The sequence below is a fragment of the Rhipicephalus sanguineus genome, unplaced genomic scaffold (assembly GCF_013339695.2).
Source record: "Rhipicephalus sanguineus isolate Rsan-2018 unplaced genomic scaffold, BIME_Rsan_1.4 Seq340, whole genome shotgun sequence".
Classification (NCBI taxonomy): Eukaryota; Metazoa; Arthropoda; class Arachnida; order Ixodida; family Ixodidae; genus Rhipicephalus; species Rhipicephalus sanguineus.
This window is the reverse complement of record NW_023615050.1, coordinates 145280-159153: the sequence shown is the minus strand read 5'-3', so window position 1 is coordinate 159153 and position 13874 is coordinate 145280.

Here is a 13874-nt window from a genome sequence, read left to right as displayed (position 1 = left end):
CGGCATAGCTCACTGCTTGCGGCTGTGGCTGCGCTGACTCGGGGGTGCCCAGAGACTGCTGTATTTCCTCTCGGACGATATCAGCGATCGAGGCAACTTCAGGCTGCGGTAAGGGTAAAAGCTTGCGCAGTTCTTCCCGCACGATCGCTCGGATCGTTTCACGCAGGTCGTCGGAGCCGATGGCATGAACAACTGGGCTGTCTTGAATCGATCGGCGATTGTACTGGCGGTTGCGCATTTCCAGGGTCTCCTCAATCGTCGTCGCCTTTGAGATGAATTCTTGGACTGTCGAGGGTGGGTTCCGCATCAGCCCAGCGAAGATCTCTTGCTTTACCCCTCGCATGAGCAACCTGACTTTCTTGTCCTCGGGCATGGCTGGGTCAGCGCGGCGGAACAGTCTGGTCATTTCCTCTTCAAAGATGGCAACACTTTCATTTGGAAGTTGGACCCGCGTCTCTAGCAAGGCTGCGGCCCTTTCTTTTCTGACGACGCTTGCAAACGTCTGCGGAAAAGCGCTGCGAAAGGCGTCCCAAGTTCGAAGAGTGGACTCCCGATTCTCGAACCAGGTCCTTGCTGCGTCTTCGAGGTAAAAGTAAACGTGACGCAGCTTGTCCTCGGAGTCCCAGTTGTTGAATGTTGAGACCCTTTCGAAAGTCTCGAGCCAGGTGTCCGGGTCTTCGAAGGACGACCCGCGGAAGGTTGGCGGCTCCTTGGGCTGCCGGAGTAGGATCGGCGCAGGCTGCACGGGGTCGGTCATCGTCGCTGCGGTGGGTGTTGGGACCTTGGGCTGCCTGGTTTGTTCGGGAAGGAGCCCGTGCTCTGGCTGCAGTCCCTTCTGCCTGCGGCTTGTTCGACGATCCGGGTATTCTTTGCTGTCGTCCTCCTCGCGGCTTGGACTTGGGTCAGCGCTTCGCGGGGGCGTCCGGATCATGGAAGAAGCAGAACCTCCACCAGATGTCACGTGGTCGTGACGTCGACGAAGACAGCAGTCGGCGTTTGCAGGATGAAACTGTTTATTTGGCCGAACTTGTGGCCGGAAAATGAGAACTAGAGCTACAGCAATACACGCTGTACAATGATAGCGGCGAAAAGGGCGTCGTCCGTCGATCAACTGACAAGCGGTCAATCGCGTCGGCTTTTATACAGGCGGTATCGAACTTTCCAGCAATATCGCTGGTGGCGGCGTTATCTCTAGACAAAGCTGGAACATTCGCGTGCGGGGCGCAATCTTAACAGAACAATCTACTATAGACGTGAAGCTTCTCGAACAATGCTTCGCGGACAGCGTCGAGCGTTGATAACCGTCCATGCCGGTCAAACCCGAATACATCAAAACAAGACAAGAAGTGGGCGTGGCAATAGGAAAAAGCCGCATTTTCTTGGTCCAAAAGCTTCGCCAACGACGGCAGCTCAGCCTCTCCATGGCCTCTCCTTATGTAGACGCTAGCAGACGATTCCAAGACGGCGCCCAACAAAAAATGGCGGACGCGCCCAATAATTTCGGAGCACCAAACATTATCACTATCTTCTATTGCGGCATGAAGACGACGTCTCATTCAGAAGAGATTGGCTTGTGAACGCTAAGCGAGCTCCCTCTTATTTTTTTTAAAACCAAAGGGTTTCATTCCGGCGTCCACCAAGAATTGAATGACGTATTTCCGTCACGGAAATGACGTCGCAAAAATGCACACTATCAGATGGCAAAGAAAACGTTTCTTCAACGCGAGTCCAACACATGACATCTCGGTCCACAACCTATGCCAGTGTGATGAGTGAAGTGCGCGTTTCGAAAAGGGCGCGAGAGTGACCAAAGCCGTCGGCGCAAGAAAAGAAAAGACGACGGCTGAATGTGCGTACGCGAGTTCTCGGGGCGGCAAATGAAAGAAGAAGATGTGCGAACAGGGCGCGTGAAGTTACGCAAGACGAATTAGTCCAATGAGGATCTTCCACGCGAGTCAGAAGAAGAGAGCCACGGGTGCAAACAGAAGAGCGAGGAGACGGGGCGGAGACGTGGCCGAGAGAAGAACGTGACCAGGGCGCGGGGGTGGCGGCCGGCAGAGTTCCTGCATCGAGGCCGCGGCGGGCTTCCACCTGGACCCAAGGTTCTTCCATCGTCTGGCGTTGGCCAGGCCTCTTCTCAACGTCTGGCGTTGGCCAGGCACGCCTCGTCTCCTGCTCCCTCTCCAAGCGTCGGTGGACGAACGCGAAAGGTCGCTGACCGCGACTCGCCCGACGCCACTGTCCCTCCGAGCGACGCCTTCATCCAAGCCGAGCCTGCGTCCCGCATCTTCCAGCATCACCGCCTGCACTACTGCGTCTCTTCTGTGGGACTACGTGTACGGAACGGTGAACGGTCTTTTCATTGTGAACTTACATCTATGCATTGTTACAGTTTATTAAGCGGCCCATAGTCCTGTTAACTTTATCTCTTTCATGTTTTGTTCCATTTTCTATCAATTTCTCTCTTTTTCCGTTTGTTTAAATATACTGAGTGTTGTTCTTTTCTTTGGGCGCAAATGGTCTCGTTTCTCCTTCCCTCGATGACGGTTGTGTCATCCAGGTTTGCTTATACGAACCTACGCGAGAGCTAGTTAATTTAACAGAACGTGACAAATTGGCGTCCGTTACGACAGGACGAGACCGTTTGGGGCACTCTAGTGGTGTTCAGAAATAGAGAGAAAAGATGAGCAGGGCAGATTTAGAAGAGTTGGGAAGGCGCATGGGTCTAGAAGGCGAGGAACTGGTGGCATGGTGCGATGAACGCGAGAGGCGGATTCGTGAAGAGATGGCTGAGGAAATAAAAGACAGGATCGAACAGATGGAGTTCGAACGTGAAATGAGAAAGAAGGAAAGAGAGCTTGAACAGCTAAGGCAAAGAACGCAGCAATTGCGGCTTAAGCTGGCGGAGGTCGAAAGGAGGCGACGCGAAGGTAGAGAGTGGCGGGATGAATTTTCTTATCTGAGCTCCAAAGAGCAGTTACTCGATGTGTGCTCCGAAGGCAGGGCCTTCACGAGTGAATCAGTATCGCTCTTTAGTGGCAGTATTGCAAACGCCAGCAACCACACTTTAGGTACAGGCTTTCTACAAATAGAGGACAGAGGCGAGGCGGAGAGTGAGGGTGAGACCAAGCAAGGTCTAGGGACAGTGCTAAATATGGCTTTGCAAAACTTAGCAAAGAAGGAACAGTCGCGTTCCTTTGAAAGCAATGCGGCTATGCGAACTGGTGCAACAGAATGCACACTGATTGGAGAGGTACATAGTCCTCTAGACAGCCCTGATGAAAGGGTAATTGATGTTCGCATGAAGTGCACAATTGAAGACCGTGAGATGGTCTCTAGAGAAGACGCCGAGTCTTCACACATAGTGAGCGCGACAAAAACATACGGCAGAGTGATGAGCGAAATCCGGGGAGAGAACTCTGCGGTGGTGGCCTCGGAGTCGTTTTGTGTGCCGCCAGCTGCGGTAGTGGATGGGACGGATATGGTTGAGAACCATATAAGTAAGCCTCCCAAAAAGAGAGCGAGAGTAACGTCTCGAGTAAATGCACAACCGATTTGTGTGGGAGAATTAAAGCAGAGTGCAGATGCAATGGTCGACCAACGGAGAACAGAGTCGAAAGCTCCGTCAGCACAATGTGATTACAAGGTCCGGCAAGATGACGCAGATGGAGGAGTCAGTAGTGTTGGAGAACAAGACGCTGCACTGGTACAAAGTGATCCCCAAGAGAGTAATATTTCACGAGTTATTTGCTCTCGGAGCAGTAAGGAAGACGACTTGGGCTCTATGGCGTCTTGGGGAGCACCAGTGATTTCTTTTAAGGTTTCTGGACCTTTAGAAGCTAACGGGCCAAGGCAAGGCATTCTCATGAAGGAAGCCGTCACTCAGACGCTCCTGCGCTCGTGCGCTTGGAGACAACGCTTCCGACTGGAATGCAGACATTCCTCCGTTGACGCTAGCATTTTGGTGCTTGAGAATCCAATGCTTCACAGGTTTAGGTACAGACGAGCCTACGGTGGAAAATTAATCTAAGGGCGTCAGTTTCTTTTCTCGAGCCAGGTGATCAGGGCTGTTCGGCTTGTTTGGGAAGCTATAACTTGAGCGTCGAGTTCGAAAACCGGTTGCTCCTTTTGGATTTTGGATTGCGGACCACCGAGGTGTACTTCGATCTTGTAAATATTTGTTTATGAACTTGCATGCCATGCGAAGTGTGACGTGATGTATAGTTTTTCGCATGACGGTGTAAATGTGTAAAAAATGTGTGGTCTACTCAACAAGTTGATTTTGTGTGTGGTAACTTTCAAGATTGATTAGGTGTCTTAGGTTAAGACAGTGAAGTGGACTGCGTTGAATATGTGTAGTATGTGGCCAAACGCGCATTCATCGACAGTTTTTTTTAGAAAAAAAAACTTTTCGAAAGGGGGACTTATTGTGATGAGTGAAGTGCGCGTTTTCGAAAAGGGCGTGAGAGTGACCAAAGCCGTCGGCGCAAGAAAAGAAAAGACGACGGCTGAATGTGCGTACGCGAGTTCTCGGGGCGGCAAATGAAAGAAGAAGATGTGCGAACAGGGCGCGTGAAGTTACGCAAGACGAATTAGTCCAATGAGGATCTTCCACGCGAGTCAGAAGAAGAGAGCCACGGGTGCAAACAGAAGAGCGAGGAGACGGGGCGGAGACGTGGCCGAGAGAAGAACGTGACCAGGGCGCGGGGGTGGCGGCCGGCAGAGTTCCTGCATCGAGGCCGCGGCGGGCTTCCACCTGGACCCAAGGGTCTTCCATCGTCTGGCGTTGGCCAGGCCTCTTCTCAACGTCTGGCGTTGGCCAGGCACGCCTCGTCTCCTGCTCCCTCTCCAAGCGTCGGTGGACGAACGCTGAAAGGTCGCTGACCGCGACTCGCCCGACGCCACTGTCCCTCCGAGCGACGCCTTCATCCAAGCCGAAGCCTGCGTCCCGCATCTTCCAGCATCACCGCCTGCACTACTGCGTCTCTTCTGTGGGACTACGTGTACGGAACGGTGAACGGTCTTTTCATTCTGAACTTACATCTATGCATTGTTACAGTTTATGAAGCGGCCCATAGTCCTGTTAACTTTATCTCTTTCATGTTTTGTTCCATTTTCTATCAAGTTCTCTCTTTTTCCGTTTGTTTAAATATACTGAGTGTTGTTCTTTTCTTTGGGCGCAAATGGTCTCGTTTCTCCTTCCCTCGATGACGGTTGTGTCATCCAGGTTTGCTTATACGAACCTGCGCGAGAGCTAGTTAATTTAACAGAACGTGACAGCCAGGCACGCTTATCACTGCGCCACGGTGACACAGTCCGCAGGTTTTAGAAACGCGCTTTTTATATCTCACATTTTCCTGTTGCGATGCTCTTGGTCGGCGGGGTGATGTCGCCCTCTTGGAGTGGTATGGTGAAGTAATGCATCATGACCGTGTCCTCCGCGATTAGCTCTTGCAAGGCCTCGTAGCCTCGCTCATAGCATCCATCCACACCAAAAATAACTCTGCGATGCGCGCATGCCTCGCCTGGCTGTAACACCGGGTTTCCCGCTTACGTTCACCCCGAAAAAAGAAACGCGGCCTGGCTACAGGGTAGACATGATGCTCGTTGTGCTTTCCTCTGGTCCGGCCGTAATGTTGAATAACATGCCACAGGATGGCGACCCAAGTTCTGCGTCTAATCAGCGACGCTCTTCTGACTGTTACACCGCTTTGTCTGATTAAGCTCACATCTTTACAGCTACCAGAAACATATCGAAAAAAAATCACAGCATATCCACGGAGTGAATGATTATGAGTGGGCGAAGCTGCGGAGGTTCATCGGTAAACTGTGAATCTTCCGTGAATTCTGCCCAGTACATCATCACCGACGTGAGATCGGGCGCGTTTATACTAAAGGTTCGATGAGTTATGACGACTTGCAGCTCACTTTAATTTTACATGTACGCTGTGAATTTTCATTGTTTAGAAAACCATTGCTTTAGAAAACATCTGGCGTCTTTCGTAAGCAGCTGGCGTCTTTTCGTTTTGCTTTAGAAACATCTGGCGTTCTTTCGTTTTGCTTTCAGAAAACATCTGGCGTCTTTCGTTGGTTTATTTCATCAATCAACGGCGTTTTCAACAAAATTTTTATTGTTTAATCACGCACAGGAGAAATCTTACCAGGCACTACCTTGGAGGTAAACAATGGCTGCTAATGGGAATGAGAGACAGAAGAAGTCGGCTTTCAGCTAACACTTACACTTCTACTTCTACTAACGTTTCCTACTGGAACATGCCAATGGCTGCTAATGGGGAATCGGCTTTTAGTTAACGCGCACGCTGCGAATTTTTTATTGCTCAACAACGCACAGGAAAAATCTCCCACCGGCACCACCTTGGAGGTCAAGATCTGGTACTAGCGTTACGACTGGTTACGCACTACGACTACGACAACTACGAGGGACGAACGGGTGCCGCTTTAAAGGTCAACTCCGTTGATTTTTCGAGGTCGGTGGATCTCAATGAAATTCGCTGGGTACGTTCGTTTGCACGTTTCCGTCATTTATGCCAAATTACAGGCTTGAGACATGCACACATTGTTTGCAAATGAATTTTAAAGATTGTCTGCAAACGCCCTCCTGGCTTCCCACAATTATTGGCAACATTGCGTATGTGACGTGAGTGTTGGGAAGGCGGCGGAAGTGACGCAGCTGAGGGCACCGCTAACTTCGGTGCTTCGGCCGCTACAGCGAGCGTTGCTGTGCACAAGGCAACAGACAGCGTTAGTTTGGCCGGCGCTCGCTGGTCGTCCCGGCTGTCACAGTTTTCATACTCCGCGCCGGCGTGACCGGCATGCCTTGCCCGACTTCCGGTTCGTTCGTAACAACGTCTACGTCATACGTAGACAGTACACTCGGTTGGGTTTCGGTTTCGGTGTTGCGCTTTTTTGCTTATTTAAAATTATTCTCCAATTTGCCGAGTATTTCTGCTATCGGGCCCGTAACAGGAGCGTCCCAGGAGCATAAAGCACCATTACCTTGAAATGGCCAAAAAATCACCGGAGTTGGCCTTTAAGGAGCTTCGCCCCTAAAAAACAGCGCTTCCAGTTCCTCCCAGTGCTTTTAAGCGCAATGGTTGGCACTGGAAACGCTTGTACAGTGTGTCCCAGTGTAGGGAAGCGCGCTGGGAGGTACTCGGACAGACTGTACAGCGTGGCCAGTGCCACCCAGTGCGCTGAAAGACGCTGCGAATACTCTTCAGTGTGGCCCAGTGTCTTACAGCGCACTGCGAGGCACTGGCTACTTTGTAGTGTCCGCCCGGGCTCTGGGAACACTGGCAGCACATTGAAAAGAACTTTGCGCACTGGGAGGAATTGGTTAAATATTTGGTATTGGATCGCGAGAAGTCGACAGGAAAAGTAATCGAACATTTTGGAAATATTATTCCATTGTGTCTCTTATCCATATCTAGCTGTAGTCTTAGTTAAGCGACGGACGTACGTATAGGCTAAAGCAATCATCTGTCGAGCGCGTGCGCTTTCTCTTAATTGTGTGATGGAGTGTCGTGAATGTAGTTCATATAACTGCACCGAAAGAACGTATTATTCGCAACACAATATGACATTAGTATTAGTTTTATAATCAACCTAAACCGTTACGCAAATGCCATGTATGGCACGTATATAAATTATATGCGGCCGTATATGAGTATATATATCTGCATATGTGGCTACCACTTATCATATATGGATGTGAACAAGGCCATATATGGCGCGGCTGGCCGATATATGCAGCCAAATGCAGCCATATATGGCACGGTCACACCACATATGACATGAAGTAGATCCTTATATGGGGTTGTGCTACCATATATGGGATCAACAACTTATATACAGCATGAGTTACCAACATATATGGGAATTGTCAAATATGCCTATCCGTACAAGAAAGTGGCCTAATTGTTGTCGACACCAACAAGAGCATCAAGTATAAACATTGCGTGTTGCAATGCAATCGCCAAACGTAATAAGTAACCATGCACGTGTCAGTGCATGGTTCACTCGTGTTTAGCTTGTCCAAGTTTACGTGAAGTTTAGGTTTTCGACAATAAGTGGCAATTATTATGACGTCATTATTAAATATACGAGATGTCTTTACAAGGGCGCTATCCTGTCCGCACAAGTGATTACATGCAAGCTCCCAAACCTCCCTATCCTCAATAACCAAGCCGATATGCATAGTTGTGGTATATAAAAACGTCATGCATGCAAGTTCTATGTCACAATAATTCATGGTTAAATAAATGGCAATATAAATGCAGCTTTTTATCTCGGACATCAGTGGACCAAAATTGCTGATAATTTGAAGTTTGTGATGGCTACGTGCTAGACACTTCATTTACCGAGGTTTCTGTGACGTGTTTACTGACACCCTGCGATTACTTTCACTTGACATTTAACATAATAGCATGCGCAGCGCAGTATTTGAGGCAGTATTTTCAAAAAACAAAAAGTGAGTCAGTACAACTTGCAGGCCTTATGCTGACGTTTAAAATTGATGTCGTGCTCATATCTTGCAAAAATTGAATTTTGCGCTTTATTTTGCTGCGTATAAAGTTAAATTTGTAATGAGTACACTCATAAAGAATTCATTTCATGTCAGGTTTGAAAGCGTCGATAAATCTCGCTCGATACATACTTCACGGGTGTACGTTACAAGAGACACGATACAAATTTAACTGACAAATTACCAAACGCTCAGAATGCTGCATTGTTACAACGCCAACCTTTAACTTCAGCAGCCGAATTCACAAAACTTCTATTTTCTTGTGCCATTTCTGATCCGGATCGCTAATAACATGCACCATCAAGATTGCCTTAAATGTTACCTTAAAAATGCATTATCACGAGACGTTTTTGTGAATAATCAAGGGTCTTACATAACCAACTCGCCATTATATTTACAGCCCTCCGTAGAGCAAGCCACGTATTAACTAAAACTGCATGGAAGTATATCCTTTCAAACACTAAGAGTGTGCAGCATATTGTCTGTGAGCTATACACGAATACGTTGTACATATGCGCGCACATGCATAATTCCACACCCACGCGAAGCGCTTCATGGGCACGCGGACACGCGCATTTATTTCAATGTGGCAAAATCATTTTTGCCATGCGAGTAATATTGTTGATTTCAACGTTCATCTCGTGGTTGTAGGAGCAGTGCATTTATTATTATTATATTATTATTATTATTCATTATTATTATTAAACCATGAGAAGAGATATATATCCGGCTCGACCACGTCGTGGTAACCAGCGTACGTGAAGCAGCCAATACCGATTCTACGAACGCCTCCCTCACCTATCGCTCTCGGCGGCCAGCGGGATAGCGTGAGCCTCATTGACCCGAAACCCGCGTGACTAGTTAAACGCGGTTGCTGCTTGCACACGGCAGGGGTGTCGGAACGGAACGAAACCGAAAACGAAAAACGAAAAAAAACGATATTTTTGACCGGAACGAAAACGTAACCGAAACGTTATCTATTATTTCGTTCAGGAGTGAAACCGAAATTTTTCAATCGTTTTTCGGTTCACGACAAGACTTGGCAATCCGGAACAAATGAGGAGCAATTATGCATATCTCCGGGTGTCAGTATTCCGCGTACCTCAGGCAGGAATTCCAAGGCAATGTCAAATTGTGCGAAAAAACGAGAACAATGGCAACCAGAGATGTTTAATTAACGCAAGTGGACTTTTGCGCACCTGTCACGCCGGCCAGCGTAGAGAGGGCACTTGTCGGCGCTGAAGTTTGTTACAGCGAAAGCTGTTATGAGATCGCAACAGGTGATTTTGGCGTCATAGTGTCCGCCGCCGCCGGTGTCCGTAACGCTTTCGCGCGAAACAAGAAAAAATGAAATGAGAAACAAATTTCTAGGATCGGATTAACCCGCGTCCTCTGCCCGGCAGTCGAGTATTCCACCACAGTGCCACGCTGGTGCTTGTAACTCCTTCGCCAAAATACTCTGTACAGGCGTCATATGTCGAGCAAGGAATCATGTTAACTTATGTATTATATAGCGTGGAAGAAGAGTAAACTAACAACTTGGCATCACACAATGTGATTTGCGCAACGTGTCGGTCGTTGTATGCTTCCAACCCGTTACAAAGGTCTCAGCCATAATTCTTCATCGTCATCAGTCACAACACAAAGTGATCATAATGCCTTACAGATGTGTAACGAGTACCACGATTCGCCAAAGAATGACGAAAAATGGCATTGTGGGTGCTTCGCTACTTAAGAAAAATTACGATGATTTATGGCGTAGTGGGTACCTTGCATATGTACTTGTATTAGTTGCCCTAAGAGAGTCTACAACGGCAGGGGCGTAGCCAAGGAGGCACCGCCCCCCCCGTATTTTTTTTTCGCGATGCAAACAGAGCTCAAAATGACACGCGATCACATTTGCCTGCCCGACCCCCACTTCAGATCAAGAAGGTGCCCCCCCCCTGAAAAAAAATTTCTGGTTACGCCCCTGTACAACGGGCTCTAGAAAGGCCACTCACCCAGCTTTCGCTGTGACTGTGCTGCGTGTTCCGCGCCAGCCTGGCGATTTATCATCAGAACAGCAGTCTCGCACGTCAGAGGTACACTCAATGACGTGCTGCTTCTGAGATCGTGCTCACTCCCTTGACGCAAAGCACTGAGCCCGCAAAAAAAGAAATCGTAATTGACTTTTGAGAAAATAAATACTCTTGACTTTGAAGGGTATACTGGTTTGTGCTAGTTGGTAGACATTCGTGGTACACTTACTTCCGCACCTGTGAAGAACGTGGGAAGAATGTGTTTTACCTATGTCCCACTTCCTTAAGAGGCGAGCAAGTAACTAAGTCCAATGTTTTTTTGTGATTACCTTAACTTCGAATTATTGCATACACAAAAAAAAACGTTACGAACCGTTACGGAACGTTTTTTTTTTTCGTTTCGGAACAGAAACGGAACGGAACTTTTTGCGGTGGAACGAAACTAAAACCGAAACGAAAAACATTTCGTTCCGACACCCTGCACACGGCACACGCAAGCGAGACTAGCGATCCCGGTCTGAGGGGTGAGCAATTCGGCAAATGCATACTGGAAATTTTCACTGCACGCAGGACTCGTCTAATACGGACGACCAGAAGGCGCGTAGGCCCACCTACGGTTGCGAAAAAGAAAACAGCACACAGAAACATTAACTCCTAAGGTGTTTAACATTGCGTTAATATTTATGAAGAATATAAACTTTGTTTGCCAACGAGCTTTACAAAATGTACTGCAGTGTGAACTGCGTAAATTAGTGATCTCACGGACATCTTAGCGTTGCATCATGATTGAGGCTGTATCCATATGCGCCGCTGTTGCTTCTTTGCTGACCGGAGCTGCAAGCGCGGCTCGTGTTCGTCACTTATGAACTCTCTCCCTGTTCTTTCGTGTTCAGCGACTATTTGCATTGACTATGAACGCAGACCTGAAGAATTTACTTCACCACATGTTGTGCAGTTGTAATCGCACAGGCAAGTGAGAGGCCGTTGGTTTCAGCATCGTTAATTTTTTGTGCGGAAAAATAGACGCCTAATCTTGCGTGCACGTTTTGCTCGCAACTTCCTTTCTGAAAAGCTGCGTGGATAAATGTGCCTTAAGGTGTGATTAAGTTTTTCTGGATGTACTGGATCTGTACACCACAGGCCTCTGCTAAATTTTAAGGTAAGCGTATCGTTTTCATTGCTTTCTCACGTTGTACACGCAAATTACGCAAACTCAGAAAGCGTAGTGCATTGCATGTTTTGATGAGTATGTGACTGCATAGTAATTGTGGTTATATGATTAAGTCGTCGTAGTCTAGCTTTTTTCTTAAGATACCATTTATTTTTCTATTTCTTCAACACATGACTTCCCCATTTAAGTGGAAACAAGCGCCGCCCCAACTAAATGATGGCTTTCGTGCTAATGTAGTTTTCGAAAAATAAATATATATATAAATATATTTCGTTTTTTTTGCTTTGACATTGGAGAGAACACCGGAAGTCAATTACAACTTACGCAATTAACAAATGAAAAAAAACATGCCTTATCCCACTGTCATAGAAATCAGTATAACACGAAAGTGGAACGTGTAGTCACAATAGTAGTTTATTGTTTATAGTGCATTGGCATATGAGAGCTTGCTCAATGTCTACTGTTGTCTGGCAGATATAGCATCGCTTGATGTGGGCGCATCGCACTCACGTTGACGCCTAGTGGCACGTCTCCGTACCGACGACAAACGCCCATGATCATGATTTACCCCTTGCGGTAGCTGAAGTTCTTAACACATACGTGGACACCGCATATGGTGAATCCCGCGGAAAGATGGCATCAACAAGCACATAATAAACACTAATGCTCGGTATGCACTCTTTCAAAGCGTCGTAAAATGCGAAGAGAAACGCTACGCGCGTCGTGTCTTTGTCTAGCCTGGCCGTTACCTCTCACAGGGCGAGCGGGGAACGCGGTGCGAAAGCCAGGCGAGCGTCGGAGAGCTATTTGTTGATATGCATTGGTGCTATGAGCTAGGCTTGCGCTAAAGCTTCCACCTCACGCTGTGTTAAAGCGTTGAAGAAACTAAACTTGTATTGGAAACGCGCCGAATGGGACGGTCGTTGCAACGGCGCGTTTTTTTTTGTTTGTTTTCGAGCCTGGTGGTGCACATGTCACCGCCCCGTTATAAAAGGGACGCTCATAGAATGCATCCATCCAAGAGCACTGTGAGAGGCAAGTGTGAAAGATAAAAGGCGCATTCATGTCGCCTCCGTCATGTGTTTTGCGGTAGCTCAGTGGCTAAACGCCCGCCAGCCATCTTCGCGGACCGGGAGGTCATGGCTTCGATTCCCGTCAACGGAACTTTTTTCTTAGTTTTTTCTTTGCCATCTGATGGCGTTCATTATGCTGACGTACTTCCGTGACGGAAATACGTCATGCAAGTCTTGGTGGACCCCGGCATAAAACACTTTCGTGTTAAAATAGTTCGCAATTCGCATCCCCAAGTGTGTGTCATGAGTGCCCTAATTTGTTGGTTCTCGCCCAGTTTTTAACTTGTGTTTAGAATTACGCTTGTCTTGACGATGAGTGCACACGGCTCAAACTTCTCTCGAGTTCAATTCTAGAAGACGGTGTACAGTACTCACGGATTGAAACGGGGCAATTTAGGATCGTAATAATAATATAATAATAAAATAATAATAATAATAATAATAATAATAATAATAATAATAATAATATCTGGGGTTTGATGTCCCAAAATCACGATACGATTATGAGAGACGCCGTAGTGGAAGGCTGCGTAAATTTTGACCACCTGAGGTTCTTTAACGTGCGCCTAAATCTAAGTATACGGGCCTCAAACATTGTCGCCACCGACGTCGGCATGTCCACACTTTTTAAAAAGAATTTGAAAGCTCGATTTCGCACCGTAACGGGTGTCCCACTGTGAAGCGTGCCTCGTGCAGCGTGTCAGCGTGGCAGCAACCCAGCATCCAGCACCACACTGGTCCAATATTCATGTATGGCACTGGGACAGCGCCGCTGGGTTTTCCAATGGGGAAGGGTTTGTTTAACCATGGATCATGGACTTTAGTCGTCGGGATGGAGATGTTCTACCAAGCGTCAACATGGGTGCATATACATTAAACTGTGGTATAGCTGCCAAGCACCAATAGACATTGCGCAAGCTCTCCTATATTAACGTACAAAAACGTTACACTACTTCTGCAAGGACATGTTTTACTTTTGTGTTATACGATTCCTACGACGGAGCAAGAAGGTTTAATTTTTTTAACCACCTTGCTACAGAGGGATCAACCATGCTTTTTTTCTTCTT